This window comes from Hemitrygon akajei, chromosome 10 (assembly GCF_048418815.1).
Source record: "Hemitrygon akajei chromosome 10, sHemAka1.3, whole genome shotgun sequence".
Classification (NCBI taxonomy): Eukaryota; Metazoa; Chordata; class Chondrichthyes; order Myliobatiformes; family Dasyatidae; genus Hemitrygon; species Hemitrygon akajei.
In genome coordinates, this window is record NC_133133.1 from 48,643,803 (window position 1) to 48,670,258 (window position 26,456).

Consider the following 26,456-nt stretch of genomic DNA (forward strand, 5'->3'; position numbering starts at 1 on the left):
GCTCTAAAAACCTTGGAGCCCAATATTCTCCAGCTCCCTGCACAAGCCCAAAGAGCTCATTACACTGGCTTCTTCCTCCTATAGTCGATGATTTCATACCATTTTATCCTAAGCCATTGAGGCTATCATTGCTTCTGTTTCTTTGTCTACTTGAGATTGCAGAACGCACAATGAAACGTTAGCTAACGTGTGCACAAGCAGAATTTGTTTTGATATTTTTGACTCTCAAAGTGAAGGCAGAATGCAGCACTGTGAGGAGTGGAATTGTATTGCCGATTCAGCTCACAGAGTTCTTACCAATTAATACTGGAGGACATCTGCACTAAATGGGTATCTTCCTTTTCATCCTGCCTGTCAATTTTGCATGTCTGTGGATTTTAAGCTAATCATGACTACACATAGATGTAACTTATTCATTACTAATAAAAAAAGTTAGTTGGCAAATAAGTTTTCAGGGAAATAAAAACCTTTTCAAATCCTAGCCTCTGAAGGAAGATATAGTTCTTCCCCAGAAGGAATAACTTTTTGCAAAAGTACTAATATGTTCACTTGTAATTTGGGTGGGAGTGATGTTATTCCAAGTGAATGGAGATGGATATTGCCTCGTTTTATCCTATAAGCTACTTTCAGCTACAGATATGTACTGAGTGAACTAGGGTTTTCCTATCAGTTGCATGCCATGTAAATCCAGGCACAATCTTGTGGTAGAGTCCAGAAATCTTTGTTCAGGTTACTGAATCCATCAAAATTTCCATCAAAATGAATAAAAATTAACATAGCTCTGTGGAACAATGGTGGTGTCACATTGTGCCTCATATAAACAGAGCTCTTAACTGACTGGCAACAAACTGAACCAAAGCCCAACTAATCAGAATTCACTAAAGCCATGCCACACCACTTCTTCATGAATGTCTTGTCAATTTCAAGTCAGTTTCATAAATTCAGAATGAGTCAACCTCAGAGACATCTTGGACTGAAATAACAACAGGACTACTGCATTGTAAACATAATAAACTAAATAAGTAAATTACTTTTAGGTGGAACAGAATTTTGATGAATTCAGAAATCTATGCAAATAATTGAGACAAATACTCAACCACTTCAGACTCTATCTCCCCTGTTTCTGCAGATATTTATTTAATTTGAATCTAATTCAAGGCCTTTTCCAGATGGAAATTCCCATTTTATAATAATAGACTCTCTGTCAAGGTGGTCTTCTGTCTGATACCCTCTAGAAAAGAATCATTTGAACTCATCCTGCTCCTATCAAAAGATAATTGTTTTCCTTTACCACATCCACCACCCATCCCCCACACCCTACCTCCCACCACCACCACCTCCTTCAAAAGACATGTCTACCTGTCTTCACAGTTAACTGAGTTCAAGCAGGTGCTTAACGGTCAAGTGGGATTGCTTTCTCATTTAATGCCTTTATATTTCTTCACAAATTACTCTCAGGAAGATTTTGTGAAATAAGATAAAGTATTGAAAATGTAGTGTTATTAATGTGAAACGTCACAGAAATAAATAAATATTTCCCTCTTTTTCACCACCTAATGACAAAATAAGATTTCTTACATTTGTGCAGCTATTGTTATAAATACATTGTTTAAAAAATTGCCAAATACAAAATAGACAAATGTGTCTGCTGATTTTGTAAAGGATATGCCCATTTAAATTGCTTTATGGTAATAAGGTTTTCAAATCGTCTCTATCTCCAACGAAGATGGGCTCTGAAAAATGATCTTATTTACTGCACTCTGGATAAGGCATCTTATGGTAATCTGAACAGGTCCACATTACCAGGAGTCTAATTAAGCTATATCCAAAAATGGTAGGTGCCAAATGGAGATAAGGTGTTTCATTACAAGAAACAACTGAAGGTCATAGGAACAGTTTCTTCATTTCAGAAATCAATTCGCTCCTCTCCAATTAATACAATTAACTGGAATATTTAAGCTATAAGCTAGAGACCTTTGATCCTGATGTCATGCAGTGGTGAAACACACACTTTTTATTAATATATTTTAAATGTTTGCTCAAAATTTACAGTATTTATAGTGCTAAAAACACTTGGAATAATGGTAATTTTGGTACAATGCTTTGAGCTGCCCTCTTCAGTACTGTAGGACCCTTTCCGTTAAGCAAGCAACCTGCTAGAAATACTGGATTTTACAAAAAAATACAAGGGACACTTGTTAACAGACAAGAAAGTTCCAATTCTTCATTTCTCCAACTCGTGATCTCTATTTGATGATTGAACTGAAGTCAGATAGAGGAAGGAACATCATCATTGCATCATGACACAACATGTTAACATTCAGATGAATTATTCCCCAAAGCCAGGGTGACATGTTTGCAAACATGGCAATATAGAACCACGAAAAGGAAGTTGATGGACACATGTAGAAATATGCAGGAAACTTAGTCTCAAATGCTAACACCAAAAATGAATGCTATTATCAAACTAACTGAAACATAGCTAGCTGGAATACTTAAGCAGCTAATGTTTTCAAGAAATGACCTCAAGATCTTTAGGATCTAATTAAATCATATCAATGAAAAAGGTCAGAAAAGCAATTAATTGGTAACATTTATTTTTGCAGCATGTAGTTGTAGGAACAAAATGTCTTCACAAGATTCATCACTAAGTTCCAGGCTATGCAGTACGGAAGAAAGTTTTAGCTGTTGGAAGTGATGAGAGATTAAAATAAGGCTGTAACTGTTCCCTTGGGTGGACACAAAAGGCCCCTTAGTACTGCTTCAAAATCAAAGGACAGTGGAGTGATTCATGATGTCCTAGTTAATATGTACAGTACTTTTCAATCCACATCAAAGTCATCTGGTCACTGTTGCATTTCTGTTTTGCTGGGAGAATGCTATAGAAAAAAAGTGAATTGTTGCATTGCATTTTATGAATAGTCCACATTGCGAAGCAGCAGTAGTGAGTGAATAGTAAGGGAGGTAAAGTGGACACTAACCAGACACACTACTATATCTTGGTATGTTCTGGGAGAGGGCACTCATCCAGGCAGATGAAGTGTCTTCTAATGTGCTCCTGTGATGTGTTGTTCCAATATAATGAGTATAACCTGCTTTTGTACACACAATCCCATGTTCATAATATATTTCTGGTCAACAGTCATCCTCTGATTACCAAAGCTGGTGGAAAGTGTTATCAAACATAAAAGGCAGGTAGATAGACTCGCTCCTGTTGGACATGGTTGTTGTCCAATACTTGTGTGCTAATTGCCACAAACTGGCCCATGCCTTAAAATTGACTTGAGATCAGCTGTCCTGTTTTCTACTTTTGGAATAAGAGATCTCATTCACCAGGCCACATTCACAAAGTTCCCACCATTCACACATTCCTCCTCCAACCCCATGGGAATTCCCTCCCCACCCCTTTTGTTTTATTCCTTAGTTCACTGTCCTCTCACATCAGATATCATCTTCTTCAGCTCTGTCACTTCCATCTATCACTTCCCAGCTTCTTGCATCATACCCACTCTCCTTTTTCCTCAAGTATCTTTTATTCCTCTCTTGCCTGAATACACCTGTCACACACAACTCTTGCTCCACCACTTACACCCACCTTTTTGTTGTGGCTGCCTCCCCTCTTCTTTTCAGTCCTGATGAAGGGCCTTGACTCAAAATATCAAATGTACATTTCTCTTCATTGATGCTGCCTGACCCACTGAACAACTGCAGCATTCAGACCCAATGAAGTAATTTTGAACTGAGTCATTGCAGTAGTATAATATTTGTGTATATGTTGCATTGTGCACAAAAATCACACAAAAACTAATAAGATATCATGAATGTTTTTCTTCCCCCCCCACTTCTGTTTTTCTTCCCCCCCCCACTTCTGTTTTTCCATTCTCCATTCTGGTTCCACTCCCACCCCTTTTCTCCTTACCTAACCATCATCTCTCTCTGGTGCTGTCTTCCTTCCCTTTCTTTCATGGCCCACTGTCCTCTCCCATCAGATTCCTTCCTTTTCAGCCCTTTACCACTTCTACCGCTACCTAATTCATCTCCCCACTGACCCACTCACCTGTCACCTACCAGTTGTACTCCTTTGCTCCCCTACCTTCTTCTGGCTTTTGCTCCCTTCCTTTCCAATCCTGAGTAAAGGCCTCAGCCTGAAGCATTGACTGTATTTCCCCTCCATAGAAATTGCCTGACTGCATTTTGGGTGTGTTGCTTGATATACTGTTCAGATACTCGATTGATAGCTAGGGGATAATTATTAGCCAGGATAATCGGTATAGTTCTCTGTTTCTTTTCAATTAGTGACTTCTGACAGTGCAGTGGTCCTTCCATATTTATATTGTTCTGGAGCTACCTTGGCTTTTGTGCTCATGCCTCTTCTGAAATCAGAGAGTGCTACCTGGTAGACCATAACAGCAGTGACAACACCTCAAAATATTTCATTAACTGGCAAACACTAGGTTGTCCTTAGAAGCCCTGGGAGATGTTTAAATCTCAGAACCATACATTTCGAAGTGATGCAAAATAAACCTAATACAAATTGTAACTTCGAGTTACTTATGCATGGAGTGACAAATAAATTGGTATCTCATGTATGATTAAAGATTTTTGGGATTCAGATGATAAATATCTTATATGTAATACAGCCTAATTGATATCCTACCCTCTATACACCATTTACTATTTACTTATCTGTGTCTAATAGCCATAATCTGTATTCCATACTACATGAAACATATCAATATCTATGCTATCCTCTATAACTACTACAGTCCAAGTCCTGTTCCATATGAAATGTTCTCAGAACTGAAGCAATGCTTATTGTAACTTAACCTATCCCATTCATAACCTCATCACACACTATTTTGTGGCTAATTCCTTCAATTCCATTAAAAGTAGCCATAATAAAATGGAATCAAGCAAATTTCTGCTGAATCTTCAGACACCAGGTTTTTATTGATGAATCACATGATTTGAACCCCAAAACAGCATAAAATGTTATTTAAAATATTATGTTAAAAATGTAGCTCAAAGTTAATGTCCTGCACTCAGGTGGGCTGCCATGATATTCAATACAGAACTGAATCGCTGCCTTATCTATTATTCGGAGGCTATGCCTCTCAAAAGACCACGACGTTTTCTTGTTCAATCACTGAAGAATAATCCAGTTGGCTACCTGTGTGTTATCTCAAGCCCTGAGTCTCCACTCATTATGCCTCAAAAGTACAGCATGGTGGTAGTACAACATTCACTTGAAAAAGAGACCAAACTCTATCTGTGCCAACTTGATGCTAAACTAAAGTCACTTCTTTTGTGTGTTCCTGTCATGGTTCCGGTTGGCTGTTCCCCTTTAACGCTCCTTTCCCCCTGATTATGCCCCAATTTCAGTCATTAGATCTCCAATTGCTGCTAGTTTACTCAATTACAGTACACCTGGTTTTCATCAGAGACTGTGAAATAGTACGATGGCGTCACTATCACAGTTTGCTGGTCTATTCCCATGTGGTAACTTCGTTTCTCAACTGCTTAGAACCGTTTGTTCCAAGTTCAGCTCCAGCTTCAGGATATTCCATGAAACCCCCGTCTCCGGGTCAAGATTCCTCTGGTCTGCTGTTCAACGTTCACGTCCGCGCCAGCATCCCCAACTCAATCTCCGTGTCCGTGTCCTACACTTGGGTTCTCCTCGTTCGCTCCGTGCAACACTTCCAGCCAGCACTTGTCTCAGAACTAACACTGGAGAAATACAGATTAATCACTTGCTTATAGAGTAATGCAGCATGATGTTTTTCTCCATATGCCTAGAGAAAGTGGAAGAGGTTTCAAAAAGCCTGCAATGGAGATAAGGAAAAAGCAGTAAAACTGGGAATATCGTCATCTTCACACCTCAGCCCCTGATCCACAAGGGCACCAAAACACACGGGTTAATCACACGACTAGAGGCTGCCTCGGGAGGTAAACGGGGCACCCAGCAATGCCAGCTGAGAAACGAAAAGCCAAGGATGGCAGAGAGACAATAATACACTGACTCTTTAAATCGTACCCCTTCTCCTGCGCGACTCGTTATTTTTCTTGAGCTCGCACTTTTAACGGTCACTTTTTGACGGCAAGTGTGTGGAAATGACTTCTCTGCACAGGATAACATGCGCAAATAACAGCAGGCCTATTCAGATGCCCCCTAGTGAATCGCGCAGAGACGTCCGGACGTCCAATTCCCCGTGATCTTTCACGGAAGTGATCGCTACTGTGATAAAATTCGAACAAAGTAGTTTTTAAGCACAACCCGTAGATAGAGCCCAAGTGCAAGTAGATCCAGTTTCTAGATAAACATTGGACTGTAATTTATTGACTGTAAACGTATTTGGGTCTCTCTATTCCTCCTAGTTGACTTGTTTCTGGCGCGAACTGTAGCATTCCATCTTATTACATGGAGCTTGTGTTTCACCGTGTTTATCTCTAATTCTATAGTTCTCCCTCCTGGACGTGCGTACTGTATTCTTCTGAGTTTAACTGCGTCGGCCTTGCGAATGAACCTACTGGTTAAGTTCATGCGTCGCAGCTAACTTTTCAGTAATGGGGTCTTTTTTTGCTCACCCAAATGGTGTTAGCACCCAATGTCATTAAACACTGGGTAAGGAAATCATAACATTCCACTGGAAAATAGGTAACTCAAGATTAACCATCAAATGAGCCATTGATCCGTTCTAACTCTACAGTTTTGGTCATCAAGCACTCTATTTTGCCGATTCATCCTCTGCAATATGTAAAAAGGCAACTAAAATCCGTGGCCCTGCAAGAGTGGAATCGTGTTAGAAATTGCAGCTGGCTTTTAAATCGGGGGAATTACAAACGTAGAATGCGGGACAGAGCGGCTTCAGTATTCGCAGTCTAGCGGTCAAAACAGCTTCGATTAACCGTGGGAGGCGGCGGTCTCAGTAAATAATCAGTGCTATTTTATGTGGCTTTTCCCACCGAACGCCGTACACGGGAGAGGATAAAGGAAATAGCCCTTTTTCAGCAGGGTTCCCGCGAGCAGCCGAATCTCGCAGCTCGCTCGGCTCTCTTTGTGTCAGCGAGGTAAAGTGGGAGGAGTTGCTTTCCTGCAATTGTGTCGTTTCAGAAGTTGGATATTCCAATCTCAGCTCTCACTGTGCTGCTGTAAGAGGCTCGGGGCAGCTGCCTTGCTGCTCCCGGTTTCTTTTCGCATTCTTCTGCCTTTCTCTTTCCGACTTTTCTCCTACTTCTCCAAGATGACAGGGCAATCGGATGCATACCGGAGTCAGCTGGTAAGTAACCCCTCCCACTAGGGTCGCTTGAGTACCAGGTTATGGTTCCATGTGTGCACCAGCCTCTGTTTCCAAGGGGTAAGAATAAAACGGGACGGGGGGGGGGGTGATAGAAATAAAGGGAGACAGAGAGAGGGATTAGAAATTGTTGCGACTGAGCAGAGGCAGTTTGAGTTCAGTGTGAAAAGTGCAACCACGGTCGATCATATTCTGAGATGATGTACCCTGCTCTTCAGATAGATTCACACTCCGCTCGCTTTCTTCTTATGCTTGTTTACATTTCCATTCGTGATTTAACAGATTATTTAAGTAAATGATTTTCTGGCTCAGTGTGCAGGTGTAAACTGTGAACCGAAGAGAAAGAGAGAGGCACAGACGTCAGCAAGGGTAAATAACCATATCTTTGATCCTACTTTTTCTTCAGAAACTTACGGTTATGTGTCATACTTTTGCTAACGCTCTCGTGAGATTAGTGTGCTGCTTGGAATACATTTTATGGCTCCTTGAAGTTAGGCGTGATCCCCACCCCCATCCGCCCCCATTCTTATCTATTTCTCAATAGTTGCTTAAGCTACGCTCAATGCATCTCAATGGAAACATATGACCGCAGTCAGTTAATAATAGAAATTAATCTGCTTGGCTAATTGTTAGTAGCTGCTGTGTTCGGGTATCAATGGCTCATCGACAAGATCCAGATTCTTCAGACTGTTAATGTAGCTCGTTCCGTGCCCTGAAAATACCAGTGCTTCTTGACACGGGCCACGGTGCAAATGAGTGCGTTGGGGAGTGTTCGCACGAATTAATTATAAGTGTGTGCCTTTAGGAAGCATTTTATTTAAAAAAGTCGGGGGGGGGGGGGGGGAGAGACACGGAAATTTAGATCATGCGGGATAAATGTGTCTCAGACATGTCTTGTACCAGAGAGGCTAAGGGTCGTCGACTGCACCTGGCCGAGTAAAACAGGGAAATGACTCACTGCAGAATGTGTGCGCTGTTCAAAATGTGTCTGCGGTTTACTTTGCAAACGCATAACACATCTTCTGAAAACATTTGGAGTCACGCACAGTTTTGTTTTAAACTCCTCTTACCATTCCCTTTACCTCCTTCCCGCCCCCTTCCCTCTGATGATAACATGTTTGCCTCGTCGCCCTTGTTTCAAAGTCATTTGGGCTGCTTTGGTTTATTCAGGTTTTCATGCTCTAGGTAACTGATATCATTGTTTTATTTACTGTAACTAGGAGGAATGTTACAGCAATACTCAACTCGGTTTAACTTTCCCAGTATTTCCATCCCGAAGCCAGCTTTATATTCCCGTTTGAAATTATAGGCGTTCCTGACATTTCTGACAGGAAGTACATTAATCTGTTTATATGGAATAAATTTATAACGTGTGCTGGCCAGCAAAGTGTCACAAGGTGTCACAGGAAGAACCATAACAAGAATGAAGCAGGACTGAATTTAGGGGAGGTTCAAAAATATCTTGCTGTATGATCATTGACTTGAAACGTTAGCTCGATTTTTCTCTCTACAGATCCTGCTGGACTGCTGAGTAACTGCAGCATTTTCTACTTTCATTAATTGCCTAATTGGAGAAGTCTATCTTCCCTCACCCTCAGACACATGTATTTTTTCTTACTGCGCACTCTATTTGTCCTATTATATTGTCATGCTCCCAGTGTTCAACACCCAAGTTTGGGAAAGCCAAACAAAGGGTTGCAACCACCCAGAAACCCTTATGGCCTAGTCTCTGCACTCTCTCCAGCAGACACAGCAGGTATCACGGGGTACTGATGAAGATTAATATCCTGCTTCACTGTGGGTTCCTCCTTTCCTCTCCTGCTGAGAATACAAGTAGTTAACTCAACCCTAGCAGTCAGGGCAAAGAATTGGTGTATGGATTACTGAAGTAGTTGTCTGAGGCATAGACCATGCATCTCAGCATACCCATTGCAACTTGAAATGTGCCAGTTACTAAATAATTATTAAAGCATTCCATTGAGCTAAACCTCTGCAGCCAGGTAGAGTTTTAGAGAATGTGAATGTTGTATACAATGGTTGGAAGCCTCAGTTCTTGAAGCCTCTTGGCAATATGGGCCAGAGTCATTCAGATTCAAGTCTTTAATGCTCCTGTGCAAGACATTCTCAGCTGAAACAGTTGTCATATTCAGCTGAAAGTTAGGTTTAGAGGAGATCGGGGGGGGGGGGGTGTTTTATAAATCAGAGGGTGGTTGGACTCGGGAATGCCTTTCCTGAGGATGTGGTGAAGGAAGGAACTCTCAATATTTATGAAGCATCTGGATAAGCACTTGAATTGCCAAGGCATGAATAGATGGCTATGAACCTGAAATCAATAAATTGAATTAGTATGGTGGGTGCAGAAGTCAGTGTATCTATGCTGTACAACTCTGTGACTCAATGACTCGATTGAGGGACTGGAGGAAAGAAACAAGTGCAACGTTTCTAGATATTGAAGCTGCTGAAATGTTTTGGAATAATTTGATAATATAGTGTGCTCAAAACTTTATGAAAGCAAGTTGTTATTAAGAAGCTTGAATGACACCGCAAGAATTGAGATGATAACATCAGGCAGTTTTCAGTTAACTGGACTCCATCATCTTTGACAATTATGGAAATATTTAAGACTGGAATCACTTTTTTAAAAATTGATTCCCATGTATTCTCCATTGTCATCAGTCTGAGGAGACAATAGCACAGGGATGAAGTTTTTTGGGGATGATACCATCAATGCCAATAAAATATTATTGTGCTAGGACAGGAATTGTCACCATATCATTTTCTCAGAAAAAAATGACAATGAGGAGATTGTGTTGATAGAATGTGATTTTAGTTTAAGTTGAAATTGAGGAGAAAGGTTGTAATACATAATATAGGAAAATGTTTTATTCAAGCCAAACGAAAAAGAAAATCAACATATATGGTCATAACATAGATAAGAAACTGAAAACTACTATAAATATAGAGGTTGTAGATTGTACAGTCTTGATGATTCATGTATAAGGTCAGAGGTTGATTTCCAGCCTCAATTTATTTTACTAGCACTATTACATCTGTCAAATGATCCCATCAACTGACAGAAAGAATAACTGTTCTTCAACTTCACAACACTGAATGAGGATTGACTGAAGGAAAATGAGAATAGTGCTGTAAAATTGCATATTGGGATGAAGCTCCTTTGTGTTTTAAGAAGACTGTAAATTAATTGCTGACAAATTGGTGAGTTTTCATTAATGGAACACAAATAAATCTTAGCTCATTCTCTCAGCATTACAGAGATGCTAACATGGGCCTTGTGTATGTAATTTGTTGGGGCTCATTAAGGGCATGTAAAGGTGATTGCAAACTTGCTTCTGAATGCATGTTGCTCCTGTGCTGTCCTCCTTGTTTACGTATCATCCACATAGTGCCTTTTGTGCTTTTCAAAGTTGTTCATTTTAGATGACTCACTTTTTCTGCAGGATCTTTGGATGTTGCTCAACTCTTTTCTGTAATGAAAATATTAATATGATTTGAATAGCATGTTCCTTTTGGCTATAGCCCTGTTTAATGTTTCTTTGAATGTGAAGTACCTAAGGGCTTGTGAACTGATATGATATATAATAACAATTATCTGTAAATGTGATTAGTTGCAGTTGGTCTTTAATCCATATCCATTCTATGAAGTTTTATTGCTTTTGTCATGTTTCTGTCATTCTTTGTTGACCATCCATTTCTCTCCACGTCTACTTTCTTTAGGCTTGTATTTTCATCTGTAGACAAAGTGATGTGGCTACTTATTCAGATTTTTACTCTACTGGACTTGGGGTGCACTTACAGATTTGTATCTTAAGAATCATTTCTTTATAATGAATAGCAATCTAAAGCAGAAATTATCCCACTTTTATTTGATGATATAATGGTTAGCACCATCCTGACAGGGTAACCCATTTTGCAATAACAGTGCACTCAAATCACACTGAGAAATACGAGCATTATGGCTATCTGTTTAAAAACATGAAAATATTAACTCCCTTTTAATACAGAGGCTGAATGCTAGGAGTAGGGTCACTGCTGGCACAAGTTCTGCATGGCATTCTTACATATATTACTAATAGTGGAAGTAGGAGTCCTTTCTTTCTTTAAATCTTTTTATTAATTTATTAAACAAACATAAATGAAATATGAATACAAAGTGTTTGAGAGTGCATAATTAATAGTTTAAGTAGACATTCAAATATATAATAATCAATATATATAGCCTCCCAAACTCATAGTATTTATGAACAAAAGAAACAAAAAGAGAAAAAAAAACCCCAAAAAAAGGGGAAAAAAACACTAACCAACATAGGCCATTGCATAATGTTAAATACATACAGTAGTGCCAATAACTCTGAACCTCCATCCAAATAATTAAGGATAATCAAAGTGAGGTTTAGGAAAAGACAATTTAACTCATATGAAAATGTTGAATAAATGGTCTCCAAGTTTCTTCAAATTTAACTGAAGGATCAAAAACAACACTTCTAATTTTTTCTAAGCTCAAACAAGAGATAGTTTGAGAAAACCACTGAAATATAGTTGGAGGATTAATTTCTTTCCAATTCCATAAAATAGATGATCTAGCCATTAATGCAACAAATGCAATCATTCGTCGAGATGAAGAGAATAAACGACTATTATCCACCATTGGTAAACCAAAAATTGCAGTAAAAGGTTGCGGTTGGAAATTGATATTCAGAACTCTTGAAATAATACTGAAAATATCTTTCCAGTAATTTTGTAAACAAGGGCAAGACCAAAACATATGGGTCAATGAAGCAACATCAGAATGACATCTGTCGCAGGTTGGATTAACATGAGAGTAAAATCGAGCAAGTTTATCCTTAGACATATGAGCTCTATGTACAACCTTAAATTGTATTAGGGCATGCTTAGCACAAATAGAGGACGAATTGACTAATAGTAAAATTTTCTCCCACTGCTCAGTGGATATAAGACAATGAAATTCTTCTTCCCATTCCTTAATTTTTTCTAATACTTCTGGCTGTATTTTCATGATCATATTATAAATAACAGCTACTAAACCCTTTTGACAAGGATTCAGAGCTAGAATTCTTTCCGTAATGTCCAATGGACATAGTTTCGGAAAAGACTGTAACTCATACAAAAAATTTCTAACTTGCAAATATCTAAAAAAAAAAGGGTTTTAGGTAAATTATATTTATTAGATAGCTGTTCAAAGGACATAACGCTATCATCCAAAAACAAATCACGAAAAATGTTATACCTTTTGTTTTCCATAAAAGAAAAGCTTGATCCATAAGAGAGGGCCGAAAAGAATAGTTAGATATTATAGGGCATGATAAAATAAACTTCTTCAAACCAAAAAATTTACGAAATTGAAACCAAATTTGCAATGTATATTTGACTATAGGATTAGTTATTTGTTTATTCAATTTAGATAAAGAAAAAGGAAGTGAAAATCCTAAGATTGAAAACAATGAAAAGTCTTGTACAGATTTACATTCCAAATTTACCCATTGTGGGCAAGCAGCTGTAGTCAATTCTTGTGTCCAAAATATTAAATATCATATATTAACTGCACAATAGTAAAATCTCAAGTTTGGCAAAGCCAAACCGCCCTCCTTCTTAGACTTATGTAAATATTTTTTGCCTAGTCTAGGATTTTTATTCTGCCACAGATGAGAAGATATTTTGGAGTCAATAATATCAAAAAAAGATTTAGGAATAAAAATTGGTAATGCTTGAAATAAATATAAGAATTTGGGTAATACCATCATCTTAATAGCATTAATTCTACCAACCAATGACAAAGATAGTGGAGACCACCTGATAGCAAGTTGCTTAATTTGGTCAATTAATGGTAAAAAGTTAACTTTAAATAAATCTTTGTTTTTTAGTAATTTTAATACTTAAATAAGTAAAATAATCTGTAACAACTTTAAATGGTAAATGTTTATAAATTGGAACTTGCATATTTAATGGAAATAATTCACTCTTATTAAAATTCAATTTATAACCAGAAAAGTTACTAAACTGAGCAAGCAAGGACGAAATAGCAGGAATAGATCTTTCAGGGTCGGATATGTATAGTAACAAATCATCAGCATATAATGATAACTTATACGTCCCCTCCCCACGAGTAATACCCAAAATATTAGGTGATTCATGAATGGCTATAGCCAAAGGTTCCAAAGCAATGTCAAATAGTAAAGGACTTAAAGGACAACCTTGCCTTGTACCACGGAATAACTGAAAAAAAGGAGATCTTTGATTATTGGTAAAAACCGAAGCCAAGGGTTTATAGTATGTTAATTTAATCCATGATATAAATTTTGAACTAAAATTAAAATGCTGTATCGTATTAAATAAATATGGCCATTCAACTCTATCAAATGCTTTTTCAGCATCTAAACAAATGACACATTCTGGTATTTTGGGTGAAGGAGTATAAATAATATTAATTTTCTAATGTTAAAAGATGAATAGCGATTTTTAATAAATCCAGTCTGATCTTCAGAAACGATTCGAGGTAATATATTTTCTAATCTAGTAGCCAAAATTTTACTAATAATCTTAAAATCTGTATTCAGCAAGGGTATAGGCCGATAGGATGCACATTCAATAGGGTCTTTATCTTTTTTAAGGATTAAAGAAATAGAAGCTGAAGTAGGAGTCCAATGGGAGGCTTTTGGTGATTGTTTCCCAGCATCCAACAGGCAAGCAAATCTGTGCCACAGTAGGAAGGTCCACATTATCCTGTTCAACCTCCCCCCACCCTAACTGCACTTCTTCCAATCTCCAAGCACCATAAATTTACTGATTTTGTCATTGTCCTTTCATCTATCAAAGTGACTAAGGAAGTAAGTGGGAGGATCATTAAGTTAAATTAATGTAAGTGCTGCTTTATTTTTCATCTCATAATTTTATTTGATTTTCATCTTTGTTGGCTTTGTACAGCGGCATGGTTTAAGAATTGGCATTTAATTCTGTTGCCCTTTATCGTTATCATACAATGAATACAAAATGTTCTCATTGTCCAGTTAAATGCAGTTCTGCTTTGAGTGGGTTGTTAGCTATGCAAAAAAAACTATAAACTATTATAATATAAGCAAAAATGTGCATTAATGGGAGCTCTTGTATTTCAGAGGAAATAATTTCTAAACATGAAACAAAGGCTCCATCGCAAGTTCCTATCTTTCACCATTTCTGCGTATTTAGCTCTGACACGGGTCAGCTTTCACATTTATGCCTACAGCAGTCAGATCTATTTTTCTGGCATTGTCCTTGATTTGTTAACTGTCCCCGTGTTGTCTGTCTGCTTATCTGACATACAGCCGCCTTCAACTTGTTATTCTGCTCATTTCCTCCAGATATCCATGGTCAGGCTCCTTGATTCCAGCTCTCTCACCCAGTTCACTCGAGCTCAATCTGACACTAAGCTGCAAATTCCTAATGCTAAGTAAAATCACCACCCACTGCTCCCATGATTTGCAATTTCCCACCATTGCTGTTGTGGCACATTGCCAGAAAAAAACATATCCACCCTAAATTAGTTCAGTGCTAGTTTTCCTAGACTCTTGAAATCCACTCCTACATAAAGTGCAATTACTTCCAGAAGTCTATGTACTCATTTTAACTCTTGTTGAGTCCAGTGATCTGTATTGTCCCTTAATCAGTAATCACCAGGAATAACATGGAGAATTCAAGTTACCTCATTATTGTCCACAAACCTGTTGATAGCTTTGACTGTCCTTACTTCTCTAGTTTTAAGTTCCATACATATTTTGAACTGAACCACTGCTATTGTTCCACCATTGATGCAGAGCTGCCATCCTGATTCAATCCACTGATAACTCTTCTTGCTAATTCCTTCACTTCTTCAGATGCCATATCAAAGGCTTTGACCAGTCATTCAAATGACTCCCTGATACTTCATCAGTCCTCACTGCAAGCTTCTCTCTTTTTGAACACGAGATTCTGCAGATGCTGTAAATTCAGACTGACACACAGAAAATGTTGGAGGACACACTCAGTGGAGGAACAACATCTCATATTCTGCTTAAATAGCCTCCAAGACAACAACATCAAAACAAGCCCTTTTCCCAAATCACTACCCACCCACTCACACACACAGACAGCCTTCATCTCCAGGACAGGCTGTCTCCGGTCCATGGCCCTGGATTCTCAAGAGTTGCAGAGATTGGCCTACAACTTTGAACTTCACTCCATGGCCAATCACAGGTTTGATCTTTGGGCCTCAATCTCTCATGACTCCTTTGGGCTTCCACCTTCAGTCTTTGACCTTCTATCTGTGGACTCATTAACCTCTGGACTTCAGCCTTCACCTTTGCCCTCCGGACTTCAGCAACATCTGGATATTGACCCAGTAATGGGCTTTGACCTCCTGACTCAGACAGACCTCACTTCACCCTCATGCCTCAACTTCTGGACTCAGAAAGACTGCCTTTGACCTTTGGGCCTTAATTTTTGGACCTGCATGGATTTCAGACCCTGGTGATCTGGGGGTGGAGGAGGGTATACCTGGCCCTTGTGACTCCTGCTCATTTGACCCAAGACCGGCACACGCCAGTTTGCGATGGCTTTTAAGAGTGAAGAAGACATGGAATTAGGAGAGAAGGACAAACAGAGAAAAGGAGAACTAATGAGAAGGAAACATGCAGAAAAATAAATATAATGGATTAGGAAAAACAAGAACCTGGGATGAGAGTATGAAAACAACTAGAAATGCAACCTGTTAATCAGGATGATAGACATGGAATACAGAAAGAGAATGAGCATTGAATAAACCATAAAAAAGTAAACCATAAGACACTGTAGAAAAAAGGAATAACTAATGTAGGGCAAATAATGCTAAATAAAGTACCCAGGTATTCCATTGGAAAAATAATTTCACCGTTCAATGTAAATGAAGTGTTAGCAGCAGCTGGATGACCTGGAATTGAATAGCGAAAAGGCAGTTAGTGCAGAGCATCAATGTGGCTATTCCACTCAATAATAAGTAAAAAGTTTTAGATTTTGTTAAGGGGGAACGACTTCCCAGGGGAATGCCATAGAGACCAGGCACTGAGCATGTGTCAATGGTGCAGAAGGGAAAGAGGGCAAAGAGGGGAATGGTAGTGATAGGGGACTCAATAGTCAGAGTAACAAACTGGAGAAACTGTGGATGCGAATGGACACCTGGATCGGATGTTGCCTCCTAGGTGCCAGGGTTAGCAACGTCTCAGGGCATTTTGGAGGGCGAGGGAGAGCAGCCAGATGATTTGGTGCATATTGCTACCAATGACACAAAAGGAAAAGCAAAGAGGTACTGGAGAGAATTTAGAGAGCTATGCAGAAAGTTGAGAAGCTGGACCTCCAGTGTAGTAATTTCTGGAGTGCTACCTGCACCGTGCACCAGTGATTTGGCAGATAAATGCGTGACTGAGAAGCTGCTGCAGGGAGCAGGGATTCAGGCTCTTCAGTCATTGGGTTCTCTTCTCGGGGAGGTATGCTCTGTACAAAAGTGACAGGTTGCATCTGAACTCGAGGTGGACAAGTATTCTTGCAGGCATGTTTATTAGAGCTGTTGGGGAGGGTTTAAACTAATTTGGCAGGGAGTTTGGAACCGGAGTGAAGGGACTCGGGATAGGATGGATGGTAAAAAAGCAGACAATGTAGTCAGACTGTCAGGAAGGGCAGGCAGGTGATTGCCAACAGGGATGAGTATCAGTGCATTAGGGATGCAGAACAAAAACGTATAGCAAATACAGTATTCAGTGTTATATCTCAGTGCATGGAGGATAAGAAATAAGGTGGATGATCTTGTTGCACTTTTACAAATTGTCGGGTATGACGTTGTGGCCATCACTGAATCGTGGCTGAAGGATGGCTGTAGTTGGGAGCTGAATGTCCAAGGTTACACATTGTATCAGAGGTATAGGAAGGTAAACAGAGGGGGTGGTATGACTCTGCTGATAAAGAATGGCATCTAATCATTAGAAAGATGTGAGATAGGATCGAAAGATGTTGAATCCTTGTGGGTTGAGTTTAGAAATGGCAAGGGTAAAGGACCCTGTTGGTAGTTATATACAGGTCTCCAAATAGTAGCTGGGAATTGGCCTACAGAATACATCAGAAAATAGAAAGGGCATGTCAAAAAGGCAATGTTATGATAGTCATGGGAGATTTTAACATGCAGGTGGATTGGGAAAATCAGGTTGGAAGTGGATCTCAAGCATGTGAATCTGTTGAATGCCTATGGGATGGCTTTTTAAGAGTAGCTTGTCATTGAGCCTACCAAGGTATCAGCTATACAGGATTGGGTATTATGTAATGAACTCAAGGTGATTAGGAAGCTTGAGGTAAAGAAACCCATAGGAGACAGTGATCACAATTTGCTTGAGTTCAAATTGAACTTTGATAGGGAGAACGTAAAGTCTGGCATAGCAATATTTCAGTGGAGTAAAGGAAATTACAATGGTTTGAGAGAGGAGATGGCCAAAGTAATTTGGAAGGAGATGCTGGCAGGGATGAAAAATGAGGAAGTTGCTGAATAAATGTAATCCACAAACAAAGAAATTACTCAAATGACAAAAAAGTACAACTGTGGCTGACAAAGGGAATCAAAGTTATTGTAAAAGCAAAAGAGAAGGCATTCAACAAAGCAAAACTTAGTGGGAAGATAGAGGATTGGGAAGCTTTTAAAAACAAACAGAACTAAAAAGATGAAATATGAAAGTAAGCTAGCAAACAATATCAAGGTGGATAGAAAAAGCTTTTTCAAGTATATAGAAAATAAATGAGAGAGGGGAGTGGATAGAGGACAGCTAGAAAATGAGGCCAGAGAAATAATAACGAGAGACAAGGAGCTGGCGGATGAACTAAATGAGAATTTTACATCAGTCTTCACTGTGGAAGATATTAACAGCGTGCCAGATGTTGAAGGATGCGATGGAAGAGAAGTGAGTTCAATTACTCTTTCAAGGGAGAAGGTTCTCAAAAAGCTGAAAGATCTAAAGTTGCATAAGTCACCCGGAGCAGATGAACTGCACCCTAGGGTTCTGAAAGAGGTAGCAGTGGAAATTGTGGAAACATTAGTAAGGATATTTCAAAAATCATTGGACACGGGCATGATTCCAGAGGACTAGAAAATTGAAAATGTCACTCCACTCTTTAAGAAAGGAGGAAGGCAGCAGAAAGGAAATTATAGACCAGTTAGCCTGACCTCAGTGTTTGGGAAGATGTTGGAGTCGATTGTTATGGATGGGGTTATGGAGTACTTGGTGACACAGGACAAGATAGGACAAAGTCAGCACAGTTTCCTAAAGGGAAAATCTTGGAAATCCAAGCAACACACACAAAATGTTGGAGGAGCTCAGTAACCTGGGCCGAGACCCTTCCTGTTGAAGGGTCTCATCCTGAAATGTTGACTGTACTCTCTTTCATAGTTGCTGCCTGGCCTGCTGAGTTCCTCTAGCATTTTGTGTGTGTGTGTGTGTTGCTTGGAATAGATCCAAGTCACTTCTCAGGCAGGAGCTGATATGTTTTATCACTAGCATCCCAAAGCACATCAGTCAGTGGATGTAAGTGCTACTAGATGATAGTCATTGAGGCAGGTTACCACATTCTTCATAAGCCCCAGAATAATTGAAGCCTGCTTGAAGCAGGTGGGTACCTCAGAATGTCAAAGCAAGAGTTTAAAGATATCAGTGAACACTCCAGCCAGTTGATCAGCACAAGTCTTTAGTACTTTGTCAACTGGGTCAGTTGCTTTCCATGGATTCACCTTCCTCAAGGATACTCTAGAGACTTTACTCACGGGGACATCAGGGGCTGTGGAAGTTTGTGAAGGTACCTCCATATTTTAATGGACGAATCGACCATAAAAGGCATTGAGTTCACCTTGGAGCAAAACCTTGTTGTCACCTACTGTATATCTTTTGGTTTCACCTTGTAGGAGGTGATAGCACTTAAGCCCTGCCACAGCTGATGGGAATCCTTCAGTGGTTTATGTTTGGTTCAGAATAGCCACTTTGCATATGAAATGGCTTTTTGGAGATCTTACGTGAACCTCTAGAATTTTACGTGGTTGCTAGACTTGAATGACTGATCTGACCTTCAGTAGATAGAGGATTTCATGGCTCATCCAGGACTTCTGGTTGGGGAAGATTCTGAATGATTTTGTGGGGACACACTCGTATACAACTGTTTAAAGTCCTCAAGTGTGGCATATTCATTCAGATCAATTGAGTCCTTGAACACGGCCCAGTCCATTGACTTGAAGCAACCTTGTAGCCTCTCCTCTGCCTCCATCAACTACCTCTTTGTTGTCCTTACTTCTGGAACCTTGCACTTTAGCTTCTGCCTGTATGCTATTAAGAGGAGGGCGACTAACTGATCAGATTTTCAAAAATGCGGTCTAGGGATTGAATGGTAGGCATTCATTAAGGTAGTATAGCAGTGGTTGAGTGTATTGGGTTCCATGGTGCTACAGGTGACATGTTAATGATAACTGGGCAGAGATTTCTTCAACTAAGCCTGGTTGAAGTCCCTGAGAATGATTTGAAAGTTATAGGGGTAGGCTGTTTCTTCGTTGCTGATGGCAACATTCAGTTCCTCGAGTGCCCGCTTAACATCGACCTTAGGCACTATGTATACTGTGGCCAGGTTCACAGAGGAGAACTCTTGATAAGTAGAATAATCATTAGATGTTCCAGGTCAGGGGAACAAGAGTGCAACAAGACCACTGGATCCGAGCACCACAAATAGCCTATCCTAAAACAGAGACCTTTTGCCTTCTCTGAATCAGCAGTCTGGTCCATCCAGTGTATCGAGAAGCCATCACGTCCAGCCAATGTTTCCAGCATGTCTTGAGTTAGCCATGTCTCCATGAAACACAAAACACAGCAATTCTTCATTTCTCTCTGATACAGTAATTTTGCCCTTGGGTCCTCAATCTTGTTCTTCAATGACTGTGCTTTTGCTAACAAGATATTTGGTAGAGGAAGTTTCATACTTCGACATGTCAGTCTGGCTTGGAGTCCTCACCACCTCTTCCTCTTCTGGCCATGGCGATGTGCCTTTGTCCACTTAAAGGTACCTTACCTGCATTCTTGAGAGTTAAATCTTCTGAGTTCTTCAGAAGATTGTAAAATTGCTAGTTTGTTAAGCCAGTTTAGAGGTAGATTACTTAAATGGAAAATGCAGCAGCAGTTTGCAATGATAGTAGTTCAGAAGTACTATATCTGGAAATTTTGCATGCAGCTCACAAAACATTGCTGTTAGTCTCAAGCACCATATTGAGTATTAAATAGACGTTACAGATAGGTTATGATATGTGACAGTCAGAGATTTAAATGGTAATCATCAGCCTAATAATTCTGAAAATGTGAGAGTATATTCCTGAGCAGGTACTAATGGCACTGGCATATTTTATTTATCCACATTTCCTAAACATGATTTGGAGCAGCAGACGCTCATGTAAGATCCGATAGAGGCTTATAAGATTTTGAGAGGTATAGATAGAGTATACGGAGAGTATCTTTTCCCAGGGTAGAAATATCTAATACCAGAGGCATACATTGAAGGTGAGAGGAGGTACGTTCAAAGGGGATGTGATGGGGTAAGGTCTTCACTCAGAGAATGATGGATGCCTGGAATGTGCTGGCTGGTATAGTGCTGGAGGCAAATCCGTTGGAGGCTTTTAAGGGACGTTTAGCTAGGCATGTCAATGTGCAGAAGATTTGGGGGGGGGGGATATGGACACTGTGTAAATAGGAGGGGTTAGTTTTTGTGGGTTTTTGATTGGCTTTTTAGCTGGTTCAGCACAACATTGTGGGCCTGTTCCTGTGCTGTACTCTTCTGTGTTCCATGTTCTATAAATTCTTGGCATTGCTAAAAACTGAAAATTGAAAACCAAGATGAAAATGTGCAGTATACTTGTATACTTAACACCAGAAAATGAAACGCCAGCAAGAAAAGTTTTGAACAATGGATAAATTCTAAATATAAAAATTTTAGTCATACTGGGCATGCTGACTTGGATCAAAACTCTCAGGAATGATTCAGGGAATGAAAGGGTTAATGTATGAAGAGCATTTGATGTCTCTAGGCCTGTACTCTCAGGAGTTCGGAAGAATAAGAGCTAATCGTATTGAAACCTATCATATATTGAAAGGCCGAGACAGGGTGGATATGAAAAGGATGTTTCCTTTCGTGGGGGAGTCTAGGACCAGAGGGCACTGACTCAAAATAGGACGTCCCTTTAGAACAGAGGTGAGGAGGAATTTCTGTAGACAGATCATGGGGAATATGTGGAAGTCCTTTCCACAGGTGGTTGTGAAGGCCAGGTCATTGGGTATATTGAAAGCAAAGGTTGATAGGCGCTACAATAACATTGTGGTTAGCACGATGCCATTTCAGCTCGGGGTTCCAGAGTTTGGAATTCAATTCAGATGCAGCTTGTAAAGCATTTGTAGGAGCCCTCCCCATGACCATGTGGATTTCCTCAGGGTTCCGGTTTCCTTCCACAGTCTAAAGATGTACAGGTTAGGAGGTCAATTGTTCATTGTAAATAGTCCTGTGATTAGATTAGTGTTAAATAGATGGGTTGCTGAGGGGTGAATCTTGTTAGACCAGATGGGCCTGTTCCACTCTGTATAAATAGATTGATTAATGCGGGTGTCAAAGGTTATGGGAAGAAGGCAGGAGAATGGGGAAGGGGGGGGGTTTAATAAATCAGCCATAATAGAATGGCAGATCAGACTCGATGGGCTAATTCTGCTCCTGTGTCTCATGGTCTTATAAACCTTGTAGCCTTTCAGTTAAATAGTTGACCCAGTGCCTGACGCAGACAACATTGTGTTAATTTGATGCAAAATTATGGGATATGTCCATAAAATTGAACTCCGAAAATACGAAAATCATTTCATGAAGAATTCTCATAGTTAACGTGTGTGTTTATTCAGGTGCAGCTGGATTAGAAACTAAATCCCATATGAAAGGATAGTGAGTTAGCAGAAAAACTCCATCATCCCTCCACTTTTGCAAAATACATTCGTAAATCACTCTTCCATTTTGGCATAGTCTGTACGCCTACATTTATATGCCTGTTAAATCAAGAATTAATTTGAAAGCATCATGCTTTTCACTGAGGTTGATGCTTAGTCAAGGAGACAAGATATTGGAATATTTTTTCTTGTTTTGTTTATATCCTGAATTCCATATTTGCATGGCATATGAGGAAGTCTCAGTCTGTGTTGCTCTTACTTTCTGTTCAAGTGACCTTTGCTAAATGCATGCATTTATAAACCTATTGCATGCAGGTTATTAATGTTCCCCAATCTAGGTGAGTTGGTCAATGTTATGGCTATATTAAAATGAGATTATGAACCCCAGATGTCCCATATTCAATTGTTGTTTTTGCATTGTTAGTTAAACCACTCCAAGGTGTTAGTAACTGGTCATTCAAATCCAAATCTTTCTAGTAATGGTAGCTGAAATATTTGCATGATTAAGCATAAATGAGAATTCGGAACTGGCTACTAAGTTTAAAAATAGAAAATGCTAGAAAGCTGGTCGGGCCATATTAGTGAGAAGACATACAGAATAAACATCTCAGGTTGAAGTCCCTTCTTTGAAACTTTCTTTTATTTTTTTTTCTGCTGTTAAGTTGATGGGTACACATAGCTTACCCCCACTCAAAGCAAGGCCATAGAGTAAACTGCTGAAGAGTAGGTGACAAAAGAAATCACTAGAAGTGCCAAATGCTTCAGGTGGGGAAAGAAAATAAGAACTCCAGTCATCTAGAGAGGACTTGCCAGTAGTTTTCTGGACAAAGTAATTTAGGCCACGGTGAGCTAATGACTCTCTGGGTCATTTTCCTTCCTTCAAAACATCTTGCTTTATTGGTCCCTAGTATTACTGGCATGGCATATATAATTCACAGCCTTCTTTGTACAACACAGAAAAGACATCTATTTTGGAAATTGAACTCAAAAGCCTCTTCATATTAGTATTTTTGGTGTAGAATTTTTCCAGATTGCATAAGAGAGGGAAGGTTATTGCAGTTGCAATAGGAGATCATTGACTAATTTTCCTAGTACATTTCTGAAATATTAGAGTAGGCCCTAACATGTAAATGCAGAAATAAGGATGCTAGTGAGAACTGAAGACAGTGGTGGATATAAGATTCAAGTTGCATCCTTCCATTTTTTTTAAGCAGTTCTTTGGGTTTGAGGACAACTTGCTTCCATTCCAATTCTGTAGGTTCTGAAGTGATTGATGACAGCAGTTTCAGACCAGCAGGCTCTTCCACAGATGGGGCAGTTGTGTTTGACCAAACAGGTCAATGGATGGTGCATAATGTGGTCTGCTCTCGATTATACTGGCTTTCCATTTGACGGGTGAAATGCATTGATGTACTCCGTGCCGTGCTGCGTTCACCTTTTCCATTCTGAGTTACCTCAACCCATGATTCCCACACACAATAGTTCTTGTTTTCAGTAGGCTGTGATGATATCTTTGAAGTGATTTCTCCCTTTGACAGAGTTTAGAGTAACCATATAACATATAACAATCACAGCACGGAAACAGGCCATTCCGGCCCTCCTAGTCCGTGCCGAACTCTTAATCTCACCTAGTCCCACCTACCCGCACTCAGCCCATAACCCTCCACTCCTTTCCTGTCCATATACCTATCCAATTTTACCTTAAATGACACAACTGAACTGGCCTCTACTACTTCTACAGGAAGCTCATTCCATAACAGGAAGCTCATTCCAAAGTAGATTGTCCATTTTTGGAGCCTGGTGTTGGGCTTGCAAATGTGGTTTGCCCCTTAGAGCTGGATGAGCATAACATCGACCCTCAGCCTGTTGTTGGTTCATTTATCCTGCAGAGACATTGGAAGACTCTTGCAAAAAGCTTTTTGCTTTTGTATTGATCGCTTATCTCCAGCATTTTGGGATGCCTGATGTAAGTGTTTCCTGTCTCTGAAACAAACAGGATGGTGGAGATCATTGGCATTTGCTGACAGTGAAGTCAATAGACTATTCACAGATGTCATTCATTGTGGATTTTAGTGTATACCAGACACTGATGGCACACAGCAGCTGCTGTTGGTTAAGAGTTGTCATCTTACTGTGATCAGCTTTCTTTACAAGCCCTTCAATATCTTTGACAATCAATTTCTTATGGTAGCATTTATGTTGCTATTGCTGATTTAGGGTCAGCTCTGTGAAGATAATAGAGTGGATTATTGACGGTTATTGTAGCAGTCACCCAGTATTTGTCATGATGTAGGTCTTCCAGTTGCTTGCTTGGATAATATTGTTATTTGTAAGATACTGGTCATAACATATTTGCTGGATACAGTGCCTATAAAAAGTATACACCCCCCTTGGAAGTTTTCATGTTTATCTTTTTATAACATTGAATCACAGTGGATTTAATTTGTCTTTTTTGATACTGATCAACAGAAAAAGTCCTGTATGTCAAAGTGAAAACAGATCTCTGCAAAGTGATCTAAATTAATTGCAAATATAAAACACAAAATATTTGATTGCATAAGCATTCATCCCCTTCAAGTCAGTATTTGGTAGATGTACCTTTGGCAGCAATTTCAGCATTGAGTCTGTGCAGATAGGTCTTTATCAGCTTTGCCCACCGGGATACTACAGTTTTTCCCCATTCTTCATTACAAAACTGCTCAAGCTCTGTCAGATTGCAAGGGGATGATGAGTAAACAGCCCTTTTCATGTCCAGCCACAAATTCTCAATTGGATTGAGGTCTGGACTGTGACTTGGCCACTCCAGGACACTAACTTTGTTTCTAAGCCATTCCTGTGTAGTTTTGGCTTTATGCTTGGGGTCATTGTCTTGCTGGAAAACAAATCTTCTCCCAAGTCGTAGTTCTCTTACAGACTGCATCAGGCTTTCCTCAAGGATTTCCCTATATTTTGCTGCATTCATTTTTACCCTCACAAGCCTTCCAGCGCGTGCTGCAGTGAAGCATCTCCACAGCATGATACAGCCACCACTATACTTCATGGTAGGGATGGTGTGTTTCTGTTGGTATGCATAGCATTTAAACTGGTGGCCAAAAAACTCAAATTTGGTTTTATCAGGCCATAGAAACTTCTGCCAGCTAACTTCAGAGTCTCTCACGTGCTTCTGGCAAACTCCAGCTGAGATTTCATGAGAGTTTTTCAACAGCGCCTTTCTCCCATAAAGGCGCGACTGGTGAAGCACCCAGGCATCAATTGTGGTATGTACAGTCCCTTCCTTCTCAGCCACTGAAGTTTGTAACTCCTCCAGAGTTGTCATAGGTCTTTTGGTAGTCTCTCTCACTGGTTCCCTTCTTGCACAGTCACTCAGTCTTTGATGATGGGCTGCTGTAGGCAGATTTACACCTGTGCCATATTCTTTCTATTTCTTTATGTTTGAATTAACTGTACTCTAAGGGATATTCAGTGACTTGGAAATTTTCTAGTATCCCTCTCCTGACATGTACTTTTCAATAACCTTTTCACTGAGTTGCTTGGTGTGTTCTTTTGTCTTCATGGTGTAATTTTTGCCAGGGTACTGACTCACCAGCAGTTGGACCTTCCTGTTACTGGTGTATTTTCACTACATCAATTGAAACACCTGGACTGTACTCAGGTCTCAAAAAGCAGACCTTCATTTAACTGATTATGTGACTTCTAAAACCAATTTGCTACATCAGTGATGATTTGGTATGTCATATTAAAGGGGTGGGGGTGTGAATACTTCTGCAATCAATTATTTTTTGTGTTTTATATTTTTAATTAATTTAGATTACTTTGTAGAGATCTGTTTTCATTTTGACATGAAAGATTCTTCTGTTGACCAGTGTCAAAAAGCTTAATGCGTAAAATAATAAAACATGAAAATTCCAAGAGGGTGAATACTTTTTATAGGCATATGTTATTATGTGCGAGGTACTGTGCCACGATCAAGGATGATGCTATGTGATCCCATATTTGTGTGATGAAATAGATTGTTGTTTATGATAAGGCACTGTTCCAAACATATAGTTAGGAGAACTGTACTGGGTTTGTTTTAACTGCTCCCTCCTTGTTAATTGCACTTTGCCATCTGCCTTTTCTGATGCTGCCATTAAAATCACTCACAAGATTA

The 26,456-nt window shown here is 39.6% G+C and overlaps 1 protein-coding gene across 9 annotated transcripts in view; it reads left to right on the forward strand.

Moving 5' to 3' along the window:
* mid2 (midline 2) overlaps positions 1 to 26,456 on the forward strand; it is a 271,492-nt gene that overhangs the window by 109,837 nt on the left and 135,199 nt on the right. For 2 of the 9 annotated variants that reach the window (XM_073058212.1, XM_073058222.1), the window contains exons 1-2: positions 6,951 to 7,277; positions 7,608 to 7,664. The exons of 3 other annotated variants lie outside the window; for them this stretch is intronic. The gene's annotated coding sequence lies outside the window, so the exon portion shown is untranslated. Of the gene's footprint in view, positions 1 to 6,950; positions 7,278 to 7,336; positions 7,356 to 7,463; positions 7,665 to 26,456 lie in introns of those variants that run through there. 4 more of the 9 variants (XM_073058216.1, XM_073058215.1, XM_073058221.1 and 1 more) reach the window with 4 other exon arrangements.